This window comes from Prionailurus viverrinus, chromosome D4, assembly GCF_022837055.1.
Source record: "Prionailurus viverrinus isolate Anna chromosome D4, UM_Priviv_1.0, whole genome shotgun sequence".
NCBI lineage: Eukaryota > Metazoa > Chordata > Mammalia > Carnivora > Felidae > Prionailurus > Prionailurus viverrinus.
Window position 1 is genome coordinate 46,317,592 of NC_062573.1, and position 15,142 is coordinate 46,332,733.

Below are 15,142 nucleotides of genomic sequence, written 5' to 3' on the forward strand. Positions count from 1 at the left end.
TTTTAACTCATTGTCTTACATGGCAGAGAGATTGTTAAAATTGACAAGATTAAAAATATTATTCTGTATGGGAAAGACATAGCTTCTAGTTTTATACCTGCTGTGCTTTTGTGTGACTGTCATGAATTTTTCAACTTTATTAAGGTGTTTTTAAGTGGCTATTTGTTCTCTAGACAGTTCTTCAGGACTCCTGTTTGATGATCGGAGAACCTGAACTGGAGGTTTGAAAAGAAAAATTTTAAGATAATGAATATTTTACATGACAAAAATAATTACTTTCAGCTGGCTTAACATAATAACAAAACCAGTATTAAAATGAGAGTCTCCATTAGCAGGATTTTAATATTTTCTTTTTCTTCTTTTAAATTTAAGCAAGAAAGATTTCATTGACTTAAATCATTAGGATGGCTGTTTGGGGCACCTACTCAGGCATAAGTAAAGAAAGCTGCCCACTCCTGTGCTCTATGCTAGTGCTAGAGGGTAGTGGACATGACTGGGAGGCCACTTATAAGATATGGGAAAAAATTATACACCGAGCATAATCCTGAAAGTACCCCTTGAGTGAGAATGCCTGTAAACATTTCCTTTGTTGACCTTGTGTCAAAACCTAACTCGAGTCAGCTAGGTTGTCTGCAGCTTTATTTAATAATGCTTTTCTTCTGGTTCTTTGTTTTTTAGTTATAAAGAAAGAACCCAAATCAAAGCCCTGCTCTAACACTTACTATATTGCTATGGAACATAGTAAAAATTCATATTGTTACATGACCATGTATTCATATGTGTTGCACAGATATGCAGCAAGTGTGCACCTGTCCATTGGTTGGTTGTGGGAATTAAGTGGTTTATTTCTAGGTTTGTTGAGGATTTGTTAATGGCTGCCTCAAATGCAGTGAGTGTGTGCATGGCTCCCCCTCTTAGAAAGAATTTCCCATTTAGGAATCTCATTGTAATGATTCCTTACACTCTATAACATTTCTGTTCCTTGAGCATAGCTTTTTTTTTAACGTTTATTTATTTTTGAGACAGAGACAGAGCATGAACGGGGGGGGGGGGGGCAGAGAGAGAGGGAGACACAGAATCCGAAGCAGGCTCCAGGCTCTGAGCCATCAGCCCAGAGCCCGACGCAGAGCTCGAACTCTCGGACCGCAAGATCGTTGAAGTCGGACACTTAACCGACTGAGCCACCAAGGAGCCCCAAGCATAGCTTTTTAGTGAAGCTCCATGTCATTCATTGGGAAATAGCTTGATTGTTATTTTGCAAATTGGTATTTTCAACCAGTGACAAACTATAGTTCTCATACAAGTTAAAACTAAGCTGGGATAGAGATACCAAGGTGAGAGCCTTTAATTCCAACTTCAAATATGTCCTCATTTTCTTTCCTAGACACTTTTTTTTGTTCTCTTGAGCAACTTTGGAAAGTAATTATTGGGCTGAATAAATCTTAAAATATGTTACCAATCCTATTATCTACTAAATAGAGCTCATTGTGGGAAAGAATTTTTCCAGTTTTACTATATTTTTGACATTTATCATAAATTAAGCAGGAAAGGGTAGAGTTACAAGTCCAACATCTGGGAGAGCTTGTTTCAGTAGCCAGCCTGGAAGCCTGAACCCTGGCTTCATACAGGTGAGACATGTTATGGGAATAAAGGCCTTATGCATTTAATGAACCCCGCCTGCCTGTCAGCTTGGTTTTTCATGCACCATTGTTGTTCAAATAAGAAAAAGAGAGTGTTCACAGCCTGTGGTGAGATTAGAGTAATGAAAATGAAGTGTTAATCTGTTGATAGCAAGTACATCTCATATCCTGCATCCTAGGCCACATTCATGCGTGCATAATATATTCCAGGTTTTCTCATGACCAGAGAAGCTTGGATGTTCATTAAATTAAAAACACCCTTTTGGTAAAAGTGAGAAGTTGGTTATTTTAACTTGTGCAAATAGTTATTTTTAATAATTTCTTTAAAAACCCACCAGTCAAACCTGCCTTCTGAGTGTTCTGATAAAACCACTGTTCTTTAGATGCCAGTGTCCTTATACTTTTGGTCTCTTTTAAATTTTTTTTTTGTTTGTTTTAACAAATGCAGAATGCTGATGAGAGCCTCAACATGAAAGCCTATTTAGAGATATCCTTTTCTGGAATTCAATGATTAATAGAAAGACGGGAGGGGTTAAGTGAGGACAGTACCTTAATCCCCATAGAACATGGGTTAAATAACATTAAACATTCATTATCACATATTTTATTTTTCATCTTAAAACAATGAAGTGCAAACAAAAATAACAAAATCAGGAGTCTTCTAGAACTACTTTGTGTATTTACAGCTGCCATGATGTGATCCTGAGGAGACCAGTTTAAAGCTTTGGTCATCACTGGTGAGAATTAACTGTGTTTTTTCATAAAATTTCTTTTCTAAAATGTTATAGTTGATCAATCAACATGAATGTAATAAATTATATTTTACCTAGAACTTTTGTTTTAGTTTTTTGCCATTTTTTGGTATGTTTTAGATTTTCTTATGATTTTATTAAGTAGGCTCTTTGCCCAATGTGGGGCTTGAACTCATGACCCTGAGATTGAGAGTCGTATGCTCTAATCCACTGAGCCAGTGAGGTGCCCCTATTTTTGTCATTTTGCAATTGAGAGGCCTTAATTTTTTCTAAAACTGACATGTTTAATGAAGAAACAGTAAGTTTAGTCTTAGATCATACCAAGATGTTTCAAAGAAAATAATGTGAACATTTATATGCATGCTGTCCCATAGGATCATCTCTTTAAGAAGTACCTTAAGAGATGGTTTCAAAAGAAGTATAAAAGGGGTGGGGAGCGCTATATTAATAATTGAGTTCCAGGTGTCTGCTGCTAATTACTAAAATTTCAAACATGGTATTAAGGAAAAATACTTTCCATAAGGAATATATCATATTGTTGTTCAGGTATGAGGCTTAAGACTATACTTATGGAGCTCATACTTATGGTATTTTCTCTTTTCCGATTTCAACTGGGAGTTGAGGAACGCAGTATGATCATTACAGTTTTGTGAACTGTTTACCTAAAGTTGTTCAAGTTGTTAAAAATCAAGAGAATTTGGGGATTAAGGTCTGATTGTGAAGTAAATTTGGCATATATTCAAAAGTTACTTTTTTAAGGTGAAAATGGAAGAAAAATGCTTCTCTCTTAGGAAGGAAACAACTAACCAAAAAATAATCTTTCAAGAATGTGGACCAATGATAACACATCATTTCAAAACACTATACTAAAATTGATTTAAATTTTACTTTTTAATAAGTTGTAATATGACCTGTCATAGCCTATTTAGTACATTACTGTACAGTACATCATAGATAGCCTGTTAATATAGTTGGATGAAGTAAAAAGGTACTTTCGTTCCTTTACTAAAATAGGGTACTTTTAATTTGTAAAGTCCAGTAATAAGTAGAAGTACAGTGTTGCTGTGGTTGACTGGAAATAGTGAAATAGAAAAGATTTTCTCCTTGTACTTCATTTTAGTCAAGAAAAAGAGCAAATAGAAATTCAGGGTGCCTTTGTCATAAACATCTGCTTTTAGGTAGTAATCATTTTTAAAGAAATATGCCATGACTGTGAGGGTCATTTGAACCTGCAATAATGTCTGTTTGAATATATAAATACATATTGTGACATACATGTGGTGCCTGTAAAGAGGTGTATTTGCTCTAATATTTATGCATCCTAAATGTTGACTTTTAAAATTTACCTTGAGGGGCGCCTGGGTGGCGCAGTCGGTTGAGCGTCCGACTTCAGCTAGGTCACGATCTCGCGGTCTGTGAGTTCGAGCCCCACGTCGGGCTCTGGGCTGATGGCTCAGAGCCTGGAGCCTGCTTCCGATTCTGTGTCTCCCTCTCTCTCTGCCCCTCCCCCGTTCATGCTCTGTCTCTCTCTGTTCCAAAAATAAATAAACGTTAAAAAAAAGAAAACCTGTTAAAATTTACCTTGAAGATATATTCTATTTTCATATTAGGGTTAGTTTTCACTTAAGTGCATGATCATTCTAGAAAGGAAGTACAGAAGCGTTAACATGGGAAGGAACAAAATGAATGTGTAGATCTGGGCAATAGTTTGACATGAACATCTTTTCTGGGCTGGGACACTGGTTGAAAACCAGTGTAAGTCTTTGTCAAACTATTCACTAAGATGAGATCATCAATTCTGGGTTTACTTTTTAAAGCATTTTAATTATGAAAATGATTTTGCATTTATGTTTTATTGAACAACTATATTTTGAAATTCTGCATTGTTTAAGCCCATGAAATGTGTATTTTTAAATCTCTGTTCCTAGATACCCTTCTCTTTTTCTTCCAAAAACTCTACAAACTGTCTTTGGAGTAGTGTGACATTTTAAAGATCAGGAGTTGCCTAAAAGGGCATGTGGAGGTAAGGTAAATTAAACCAGTGGGGTGAGTCTGATGGGGTCTGTGGTGGACCAGAAAGCTCTTCAGCTCTAGCCAATTGTTACCAGGTGGGAATGCAGGCCTGGTGTTGTGAGATGATCCAACAACAACAACGACTACCTCCCTGCCCCCCTCCCCCCCCCCCCCACCTTCTTAAATGAGAAGCCAGAAATCAAGATTTTTATGTGAAATCTCCTGATTTTTAAATCTTGGCAACCTTTTCAAATATTTTTTAAAGTGTGTGGTCCAAGCAAAACTCATCTGCAGGCTATATTCAGCCTACCGGTTGCCAGATAGAAACCTCTGTTTTAGATAATATTTTAATGGATGAAGATAATAGTTTCATTGCATGTGATCATTCATCTTGGGAATTCCCCACTGGGATGAACCAAATTCTTCATTTTTTTCCTTCACAATTGAAAAAAAGGTTTAGTAAATATGTTTCTGGTGCTGATAGTTTTGATGTATAGCTTTTCTCTTTATGACCCACATAAAAAGAAAAACATGTGAGCAAAACAAAAAAAATGGTCAAAGGATTTTAATAAAGGTAGAAAAGGTAAGAATTTTAGAATTAAAGAGAAAGAAAGGGAGATTTCTAAACTCTGAAAAGAATCCCATGATTTGTGTCAGTCATTGATGTAGATGAAAAGCTGAATTCCACTATAAAAAGCTTTTCATTTCACCTTTAAACAGTGATTCTTGGCCCTGAATCTTTGTGGGATTGCTGTAATTTACCAGGCAATTGATTATGATGTCATGAGGAGGAGATGGATCACAAGGGGAAAACTTCCCCATACTAATTTGGGCAACGCCAATATTTTATACAGGCTTCAAGAAAACATCATTTATGTTGTATAAGATGAAGTTTTCAGTGTCTATTTAAATTTTTTGAAGGGGCTCTTTAAAAGATATAATCTATTCATAATTGAAATTCTCCAGGCAAATCAGATATCAACATTTTCAAGAGAACAGGTAATTAATTGGTTTGAAATTCAAATCGGAGGTCATCCTGTTATTGATTTTCGTGGGAACAGGAAACAAGAACATCTTGCTAAAATGATCTGCAAGTGGGGCCTAGGTGTGCCTAGGTTCTGTCTAGGGCCTTGTTGAACAGCATCACTGGACAGTATCAGACACCAATCAGAAGGGAGTCATTCCTGATGTAAACATAATAAGCTGTTGGTTTGCTTCCAAAACTGCAGAGAAGAGCTGAACTGTAGAAAAGACCAGAGATTAACAGTTTGTTTTATAATAAGTCAGGTATTTCAAATCAAGTGACTGGTGCAGCTTGTTACGAAGCATCTGTAAGTGTGTCGGAATGACGTTAGTATGCCATGTTCAAGTTCAGCATTAACACAGCTGTGACTTACCACTTTCAGAAACCTTTCAACTGGGAATTTGATAAAATATCTTTAATACAAGGGGAGGGGAGCACTGAAGTAAAGAGTGCGGTGAAGAATAAAGAATAATATACTCTTTTAGATGCTCTTAATTTTTATAAAATAACCTTTGTGCTTTCTGTTTGATAGTTGTATCATTCCATATAGGAATCTATTTTAAAGCAATTGTTTCTCTCTGCTGTGTTTATACTTTTTGAAAATGGTATAATGTGAAGGTAACATGAACTAAGTGGGTGGCAAACATTATGCCTTTCTAAACTGAAATATTTTAATTTTAGCTGTGCTACACAAGTTGGAAACTTAATGCAGCTTCTTGTGGTTCAAAGTAAAATCCCTAAAAAAAAAAAAAAAAAAAAAAGAGCAAGCCTTCCATTCTAAATACCCTGAAGCTGTTAATTCAGTTATTTCCAGGTTGACATAGTTTTGTGTAGGCATGACAGTGGCACCAACTATCTACATTAAGCCTTAACATTCCACAGAACCATTTCAAGTTTATTATGAGCTTCAAAGACTGCTCGTCCCTAAGAGAATATCAAGTTCAAGCATGTCACTTTGCCATAGTCACAGTTAACTTTCTTAAATCAAAAAGTACCTTTCTTGAATCAAAAAGTCTGATTTTCAACAGGTGATCCTTGAATTAATTTCTCAGTTCACTACAGACTCATTTTTCTGACCCTCTGTTGCTGCCCTCTTGAATCTTGTCCATCCATCCTGGTAGCAATGGTTGGAAAGTACCCCACAATAAATCAGGGCTTATCACACACAGTGTGTTTAAAGTTCTGAGATGATGTCAATATTCTTTTTCAGCTTTATTTCAGGAGTTTGTCATTGATCCCATTTTACCAATTCACAGTAGGATTTTCATTGCAGTATTTAAACATGTAGCTGAGGAGGAAAAAGATGCTGATGTTTTCCTCACAGCTGGGAATTTTACACCATGGAAGGCTAGTGCTCCAGGAAAGGATATGGGCTGTTCAGCCTGATCCTCCTGGTACACTGCTTCTCAGGGAAAGGAATTCCCCATTTCCTGAATGTGAAATGCCTACCTTTTTGGAGGTTCCTGGTCTTTGGCTCCTAACTCACTTAATAAACCATCCCTGTCTATACCTTGCATCTCAGAGATGGAACTTGACGGACTAGTCAGCATTGCAAAGGTCACCCTAAAGCTATTGGCAGAATACACTGCCCTTTGTTGCTCAGTGATGATAATGCTACTGTAGCAGTTAACTGGGTGCATTAGATTGAGCTACTTTTCCAGAATACCAAATTACCTATTTATTTCATTTAAACACCCGATAGAATGCCCATTCACAAGCTGTCTCAAGTGTGTTTTCAAAAGGGATCTTAACGATACTTGAAATACCAGTGCTTTGGCCACTGGAGGGATAACGTGCAGAGTGTGTACCCGTTGTATGTTTTGCTTCAGTAAAAGTACTTCTAAATTATACTTATTTTGTAGTTTTCTTATTGCCCGAAGTGAAAACTTTTCCAACAAATTTGAAAGTCCAAGGTATTCCAAAAAGATCCCTTATGTTATTTTGTCTTTTGTTAGTATGTCAATACTTAAAATTATGTTATGAACTGACTTTTTTATTAACAAAAAAAGTAAAGCTTCATTTCCTTTCATGTTATTTTCCATAAATACAAAATGTGGAAATAACTTTAAACATACTGCAAAAGTGGGTTTCACCATATTTTTATGTATGTAAATTTACTTCTTAATTTACTTAAGTACAAAATTATATTCAGAATCGTAGAGGAATGATTGATAAATGATCACACTACTTATTTGATAGCAGGGGAACTATACTTGAAATAGTTTGCATTTTGCATTCCATTGATTTTTTTTTTGTGGCACCAGTATAGTCTTGATATAATTTCTAGTACATAGGTAACATCTTTGCCTCATTTCTCGTTTAAATAAAAATGAGTAAAGATCCAAGATGCTAAGGTGCTAGCGACTTTCACTAATTATTTTCACTTATGCATGTACTTTGGACTAACTGCTTTCCCAAATGATTTGCCACATACTCATCCCTCCCCTCAGCCCTCCTCCAGTTATGTTTGGTCCCAGTCAGATTGGCCAAGCAGTGTAGGCATTTAGAATTAATTCCCTCTTTGGTTTCAAAACAGTAAGTGAAGACTCAGAAATCCCTTTAATTTACCTTTCAGTATCTGAATACAGCAGAATCTGTCCTGCCTTCCTTTCATGCATCTGTTCAGTTGTTTATTGAGTTAGGTAAGCACATCTAAGGCAGAATATATTTCCTCTGTCCAAAATAATAGAATGAAATCAGTGTTCAATTAATTCAACCCTCAAGGTAACTAAATGATTTAAAATAGGATGGTTAGTTGTAAGTTCAGACTCTGACCGGTATCTGGAAACAAAGTATAGTGACAGTTTTGTGTTGTAGGCCCTTTATGACTTTGGTGAAAGGACTTTCTTTTAGAGGTACGTTTATCTTAGAATAATAATCATTTCATGCTGTTCATTTTTTTTTCTAGTTGACCCATTCTCCAGACCTTTAAAAAAACTTTTTTAAGTGGATGTAAATTCCATTTTAATTAGGCCAGTGCAATCTAATACTGCAACTAGCCAGGAATGGAAGAAACATGCTGGAAGTTAATACAACCCAAATCAACCATAGCCAGATAATTCCCCTGTTCTTAGTAACAACCCCCTTCCCCACCTCCACAATTAAATGACCCTGTTGTTCTGGAGTTTCAACAAGACATTTAAGGTTCATTTAAAAAAATGATCATCCTTTACAGGATTCTTTGCTCTTGCATTTCTTTCTTGCTTTCCCTTGCCACACAGCTGTCACTGGTATAGGAGAAAGATTGGGGGGAGGGGAAGAGGAGGAAGCCCTGTTCAAATCGTGTCACGTAGCACTAATTCATCTGCTCTCATTAGAGGGAGCGAGGGACAGCAGTGATGGCCAAGAGCTGCACTCCACACATGACACGCGAACAGTTTGGGGAATAGAAAATTGCTTTCTCAGGAAGCCCAGCCAATTAAGGACTTGACCATATTGAATGTCAAGTGTTAATTTAGGTTTTTCTTCATTTTCCCAGTAGTAATGCGGGTCCTGTGATGAGCAAATACATGTCAAGTAAAAGTTGATTGCATGAAGGACCCGGGTATTATATGTCACTGACAAGTCACAAATGTACTGAAGTCTTTTAACCCCTTAGGTGAGTGAGGTGGAGGAGGGGGAAGGGGAGAATGGGATTAATGGTACCAATAATGATAAGGATAGATAGTTTACACAGGGATAGCTTGGATGGGACAGACAGCAATGGTAATTCATGCAAAAACCAAGGATAGGACAAATCCTACTCTCCAGCATAGAGACCCTTGAAATGCATACAGTATGATTCTTTCCCATTGAAAACATATTGCCTAGAATATACTGTCTCCTAAGATTTTATGGAAAGGAAAAGTAGTGTACTCCATGGTCTTGACCTAAGAAATTCCTTATTAATTATCTCCTCTGAAAGAAACAAAACATTCATTAAATAACTATACTATTTTGGACATTTTAACCCATTTGCTTAACACAGCTGTAAAAAAAGGGCTATTTATAATTTCAGTTTTTAATCAAATACACATTTTTAAAAAAATGGCTCTGTGTAATATGTCATACAAAAGATGCAGAACATAAGATTGAAAGAATGTTTGTTTTCTGTCATAAGTATCTCTGTTGGTGAATGTTTACCCAATAGAAACTGGTAGAAGGTCCATCATTGTCTTTCATTTCCTTTTGTGCCCAGTTGTAGAAGGGAAGACATTCCAGCTTCTGTGAGTGAGGTAACTTCGCCTTTTTTTTTAAACTAAATGTTGAGCATTGCCCATCATGTATAGCATCTCATTTCCATTCATCAGCATTTATTTACATATGAATGTCTCAAAAAAGAGAATGTCTGTTTCTGTGCAATTGTGCAAGTTGCAAATAAAAATACTCCACAGTTTAAAATACTGCTGTGTGTAGTTTAAACAATCTTAAAGTGAAACTCAAAACAGTTACAGTCCAATCATTTTTGTTCTTTATATGTACAACCACTTTCCCCTTTCGTATCTTTGAAGAAATGATCATAATTAAAACACTGTTTGGAAACTTACTCTCATCTGTTTATTCCCCAGTTTTAAGACACTTGCCTTTGTGTGTTGACAGTGCTTGCACCTTAAAAACTTAAGTCTAATAATGCTTTAATTTTGGCAGCAAAAGCACCAACAGAATCTTTTTCTCTACCTCAGGTTAGAAACACTCTAATGATGCTATCATTATATTAAAAGTGGGCTAAATTTACATTATGGGACAGTTAGGAAACAATTCCAAGAATTTCATGTTTAATAAAATAGGTTTTTCTTAAGAAAGGAACATTAGGGTAGGATGTAATATCAGTTAACGTCTCTCCTCCCTGTCTCAAAGCTAACCAGATAGAGTAAGCTTAGCCCTCTCTACCCTTCCTATTTTGATAAGCTCTATGGAACTCTGGTGGCAAGGCGAGAGTACTGTTTAATTACAATCCAATTGTCAGCAGCTTCTCTTCTGCTGGGTGTGCTGAGAGACTTAAGTAAGTTTCCGTAAAGTAAATTCTGATGATGGCAGCTCTGGTTGCTGATTCAAGTTATTCCTTCTCTTCTGTGTCACTTTTGACGGATGGTACCTAATGCAATCAACCACAGGCCACGAAAGCCTTTTTTTTTTTTTTTTTTGGTTGTGTTCGTAACTGGACCAGGAATTCCCCTCCTCCCTTGATCTCTGCTTCAGATGCTTGCTCCTTCCTGCCTCCCCCCACCGCAGTACTTCAGCCCAGATAGGAAAGTGAAGAGAACTGCGGTACTACCCAGGACAGACTTTCCCTAAACCTCCTTTTCCCAGTGGTGAAGCTGAAGCTGCCTCCCTTTGCGTGCGTTTTTGATAAATTTAAGAAGTCAAATCGCTGACACAGATAGATAATCCAAGTGTATAGGGTGAAGAGTTATAAATTAACACATTATTCCCTCTTAATGTGAAATACTTGAGAATGCATTTTCTCAGTCCCCTGACATCTACCCAGTGAGGGCTCGCATTGTACTTTTCAAGTGGCATTGATTTGTTAAAGCGCTGAATTAGCATCTCTGGCCAGCTGCTTGATCCACTGTGCTGTTGTGGGGCTCCAGTTCCTCCTCTCTCCCCCAGCCATCCCCTTTTTTCCTTCAGGCTCCCTCTTCTTTTCTCTCCCTTTCCCTGCTTCTTTCCACTTCACTCCTCCCAGCTCATTCCTCCACTCTTTTTCTCTCACCCCCTTTTTTCTTGTTGCTTGCTTTTCTTTCAGTCGGATTTCATCCACACCATCTCCTTTTTCTTCATTCCCTCCTCGATCCACACATCTCCTTTTCTTATCTCTTGCCTCTGAGGTGTGCCTTAACTCAGGGTTAGCCTGTTAACTGCCTGGGTGTGGGGTAGTGGTAGTTGATTTAGCCAATCCAATGGCTCCAAGTGGACTCTTCTTGAAAGGAATAAATGAACTTGTGTTTGTGCTCCTTGTAATAGAAGTCAGTGAGAAAAATCTCACCTATTTTGCTTTCTAGAAATTAAAAGGTAACTTACAAAACTTTTAAACTTGTATTTTTAAATGCCATTGCACATGGTAAGGTTTTCTTTTGGTTAAGAGGAAATGAAGATCACCAATGGTTATCACAGATTTGATCATCTCAAATGTACCCACCAAAATAAGTTAATATTTCTATAAAACTTGAATTTTTGCAACTTTTTGCATTTCAGTGAACTGATAGGACTTTATTTTCTAGCAAGTTCTATGCTGTTGATATTTCATATAAAATATTTTCATTGTGGTATTTGTTCCATGCTGTGGTTTCTGCATTATGATGCATCACTGTATCAGTGGAGCAGTGACTACATTATAAAATTGCTTGACAATTTGTTGAGAAATAGAATGAGATGGATTATCGCTTTTTTGAGTGATGTATCTCAAAATTCCAGAGGTCTTCAGAGGAAATGCATCACAATCGAGAGGATTTAACATGCCTCTTGTATATTCACAGACCTTCACTCTTTTCTTTCTCTGAATGTTTATACTAGATACTTTGGGATCACTGTATTGATTAATTTGATACCATCAAAAAAGTGTATCTGTCTGGATTTAAAGAGAAATTATCCTTTATAATTTTAATCTCATATCTTGACTTAGTGCTGTCTTCAACTTTACTAGGTTTCCCAATAAAACATCAGAATTGGAATATGAATATATGTTGATGTCAGGTAACTTGAAAAAAATCATGTATTTATTGCTGTTTTAATACAGATTAAAATGAGTTTATTTCAGCACTTACATTTTGAAATGGAAACATTTAATATAGGATTTGATAATCTTTGATAAGCTTCTCTGTTGGGTTGATCTCCCACCCTCCGTCCCCCAAGTCAAATATAATTCCTCTTTTTTTTTTTAAAATCAATTGCTGTCCTCCTGTCTAGAATTAGCATGGCTTGGCTAAGGTGAAGGGATTAGAATGACTTTTCAAGGCCTGATAATGTCTGTTTAAAGGAAAGAAAAAGAAGAAAATTCTTTTAACTAGGGCTTAAGACTAATTCCAACTACTAAGGAGACAAAAATTACTCTAAAGAAGACAGTTTGGTTTTATTTTACATGTGCATGTTAACTTGCTTAGAGATGATCATTTTGTATTTTAGATTATTCTCTTCCATGAAATAAGATGTTCTTCAGTTGTTACTGAGGAGAGCACATGGCCTTACTCAAGGAGATTAAAACTGGAACACTTTCTGCCTTTTGTAGGGATAATTCGCAGCTCACCTGGCTGTAGTTCAAGGTCAAGGGCAAGCAGGAGAGCTCTTTAGAACTGCCTGGGACTATAGCAGAGAGGAGGAATAATAAAGACAAAATAATAGGGCAAGGTTGAAAGTGAAAGTGCCCCATATGAAAATAGTTAATGATCAGAAAAGTAAAAAAAAAAAAAAAAAAAAATCTGGAAGGCATACTTTAATAGTGGAAGAAAAGTTGAGGATGAAGTAAAAGGTTTTGGGGGGCAAAATGATGGTATCTGATAACTTACAAAATTAGTAAAGATACTGTTGTGATTGGTTGTAAAGGGCCAAATTGGCATCAGAACAGAGTTAAAAAATAATGAAAACATTTTAAAAACTTTTAATACTTACATTTTACATCTGATTATCATCTATTTTTCTTTGATTTGTCAATTATGCTCCCTGGAAGGCAGAAATCTCTGCACCAGTAATAAATCAGTGAACCTAGAGTTATTTTTTTTTTAATCTAATTCGTTACTTGCTTTGTGATAGTACTTTAGCTACGTGAAATGGTTAAGTGTGGATGTTTTAGAATTCAACACCTTTGAGTTTTTCTCTAAAATTCTCAGGAGAAATCAGAATTATTTCTGTTTTTGTATTTTGTAAATCTAAATTAAATGTCACTTAAATGCGAAAGAACTGGCGGCTTTGATAAGTAGTCCCAAAAGCAAACCATTTTGTCAGTAATCATAATCTAATTATGAATGCAAATGCAAAGTTTGTTTTTTAAAAAGTCCTGAGCAAACAAAGGAAACAGAAAAGCAGACCACTCTGGGACACAGGGAAAAAGCATCCCCACACTTAAACCTATGACTTTCAATAGTAGCAGTAATAATAAGAACTCTTGGCATCCTCCCAAGTCCTGTTGAGAGGGAGCAGCAAATGGCCTGCGCAGTGTGTGGCTCTGCAGAAGTTCCAGAGTGACACATGCATCACAAGCCGGTCACAATGCGAAGGGTCAAGGGTCATGTTCAAGAGCAGGGTGTTGCTGGATGAGGCTGAGGAAGCCGAGGTGGCCCCTCTGTGCTCACTGTGTGGGTCTGTGTACTCCTTTCCCGTCAAAGCTGGCTCAGCACGGCCAAAAAAGCGGTTCCTTGGCAGGGTTTAATGGCAGGATGATGTAGTCTGTTGTGACTAGTGCATTCCTTTCAGGTTAAACTAGGGAAATGGCATTGTGTTAAAATTCCAAGTCGCATGAATGTTTTATTGCCACAGTGCATTTAGCCCTCTAGGGGAGTGTGTGTGGCGGCGGGTGGGGGTGACTTAGAGACTCAGGAACTATCAGAAGAACACTTCCCTTGGAAAATTTTACCCACCAGCATGAAGCTGATTTGCTGTGATGGTCACTTAGAAGGGTTTCGCTTTTTCCTAAACTGTGGCTGTTTAAAGTCTTGCAGTCTGGACAATTAACAGCTGAAGAAAATATGACAAGACACACGCAAAGAGGTTGGGAGATAGAGAGGAGGAATGCGCCAGAAAGGAGCTGAGCTGCCTTCTTGTGTAAACTACCCGAGCAAGAGCCCCCTCCCCCGGCCTTGGTCCCTGTCTCCCCCCTCCCTGTTCCCCCCCCCCCCCCCCCGCCCCCGTCCCCCCCTTCCCCAGGCTGTGTTTTGCTGTCTGCCTGAAGGCCAAGAGTGATCTGTTAACCTTGCACCACTGACTGGGAGGCCACTGCAGCTCATGGTACTGTATGTTACCATTACTACTCCCTCATTCCTTTCACTGGCTAGTCTGGTTTCTTTTTTTTCTTTTTTTTTTTCTTTTTTTTATTAACCATTTCTTTGTAATAACGGTTTATATTTGTTAGAGGGATACAATTTCAGAATGCAGAAGGTCCAGTTTAAACAAACCAACTTCAGTATGGTGCTTGTTTTTTTCCCCCTTGGTATTTAGAAGGGGTAAACTGAACCATTCTAATTCATTTGCAGCCAGAGGTTTCCAGTGTGATTTAAAATCAGGAATTCTGGAAATAGGGCAGTTTAAAAGATGCAAGTCATCTGGGCTGTGAGTCTTGTAAAGGGACTTTGTTGTGAAACCACGTGAGCATCTTCAGGGTTTTAGGACATTTTCAGGCTTTCCAGTTGTATCAGATTTATCCACTTTGCAGATTTGCCCCCACCCCAGTCCCTCTCCAGGGGACACTCTAGCCTTCTCATTCGCTGTTCCAGTTGTTTTAGGCTTACAGTTAGCTGAGGGTGTGTATGATTTGACTTTGGTTGTAATTGTGCATGTTACATGTAACTCTCAGGATTGCTTCACGATTTATCTGACTCCAGTTAATTTACAACAGATTAAAGTGCGGATGTATGAAACAGCCTTCTGACTTTACATTGTGACTTTATAAAATATTCATGTGCCTGATTTTTTTCCCAGTGAATAGGAGAAATACGGATTTTCTTGGGCTTACCTAAGTAAAGATACCATAATAGTTTGAATTTTAATTTTGAATTGCCTTTTAGTTTCTCTTTACTTTCAGACCT

At 37.3% G+C, this 15,142-nt stretch overlaps 1 protein-coding gene across 9 annotated transcripts in view; it reads left to right on the top strand.

Annotated features, from left to right (window-relative positions):
* Positions 1-15,142, top strand: part of BNC2 (basonuclin 2) — a 428,416-nt gene that overhangs the window by 148,417 nt on the left and 264,857 nt on the right. Inside the window, exon 2 of one of the 9 annotated variants that reach the window (XM_047831343.1) lies at positions 2,327-2,377. The exons of the other annotated variants lie outside the window; for them this stretch is intronic. The gene's annotated coding sequence lies outside the window, so the exon portion shown is untranslated. The remainder of the gene's footprint in view (positions 1-2,326; positions 2,378-15,142) is intronic. 9 annotated transcript variants of the gene reach the window in all.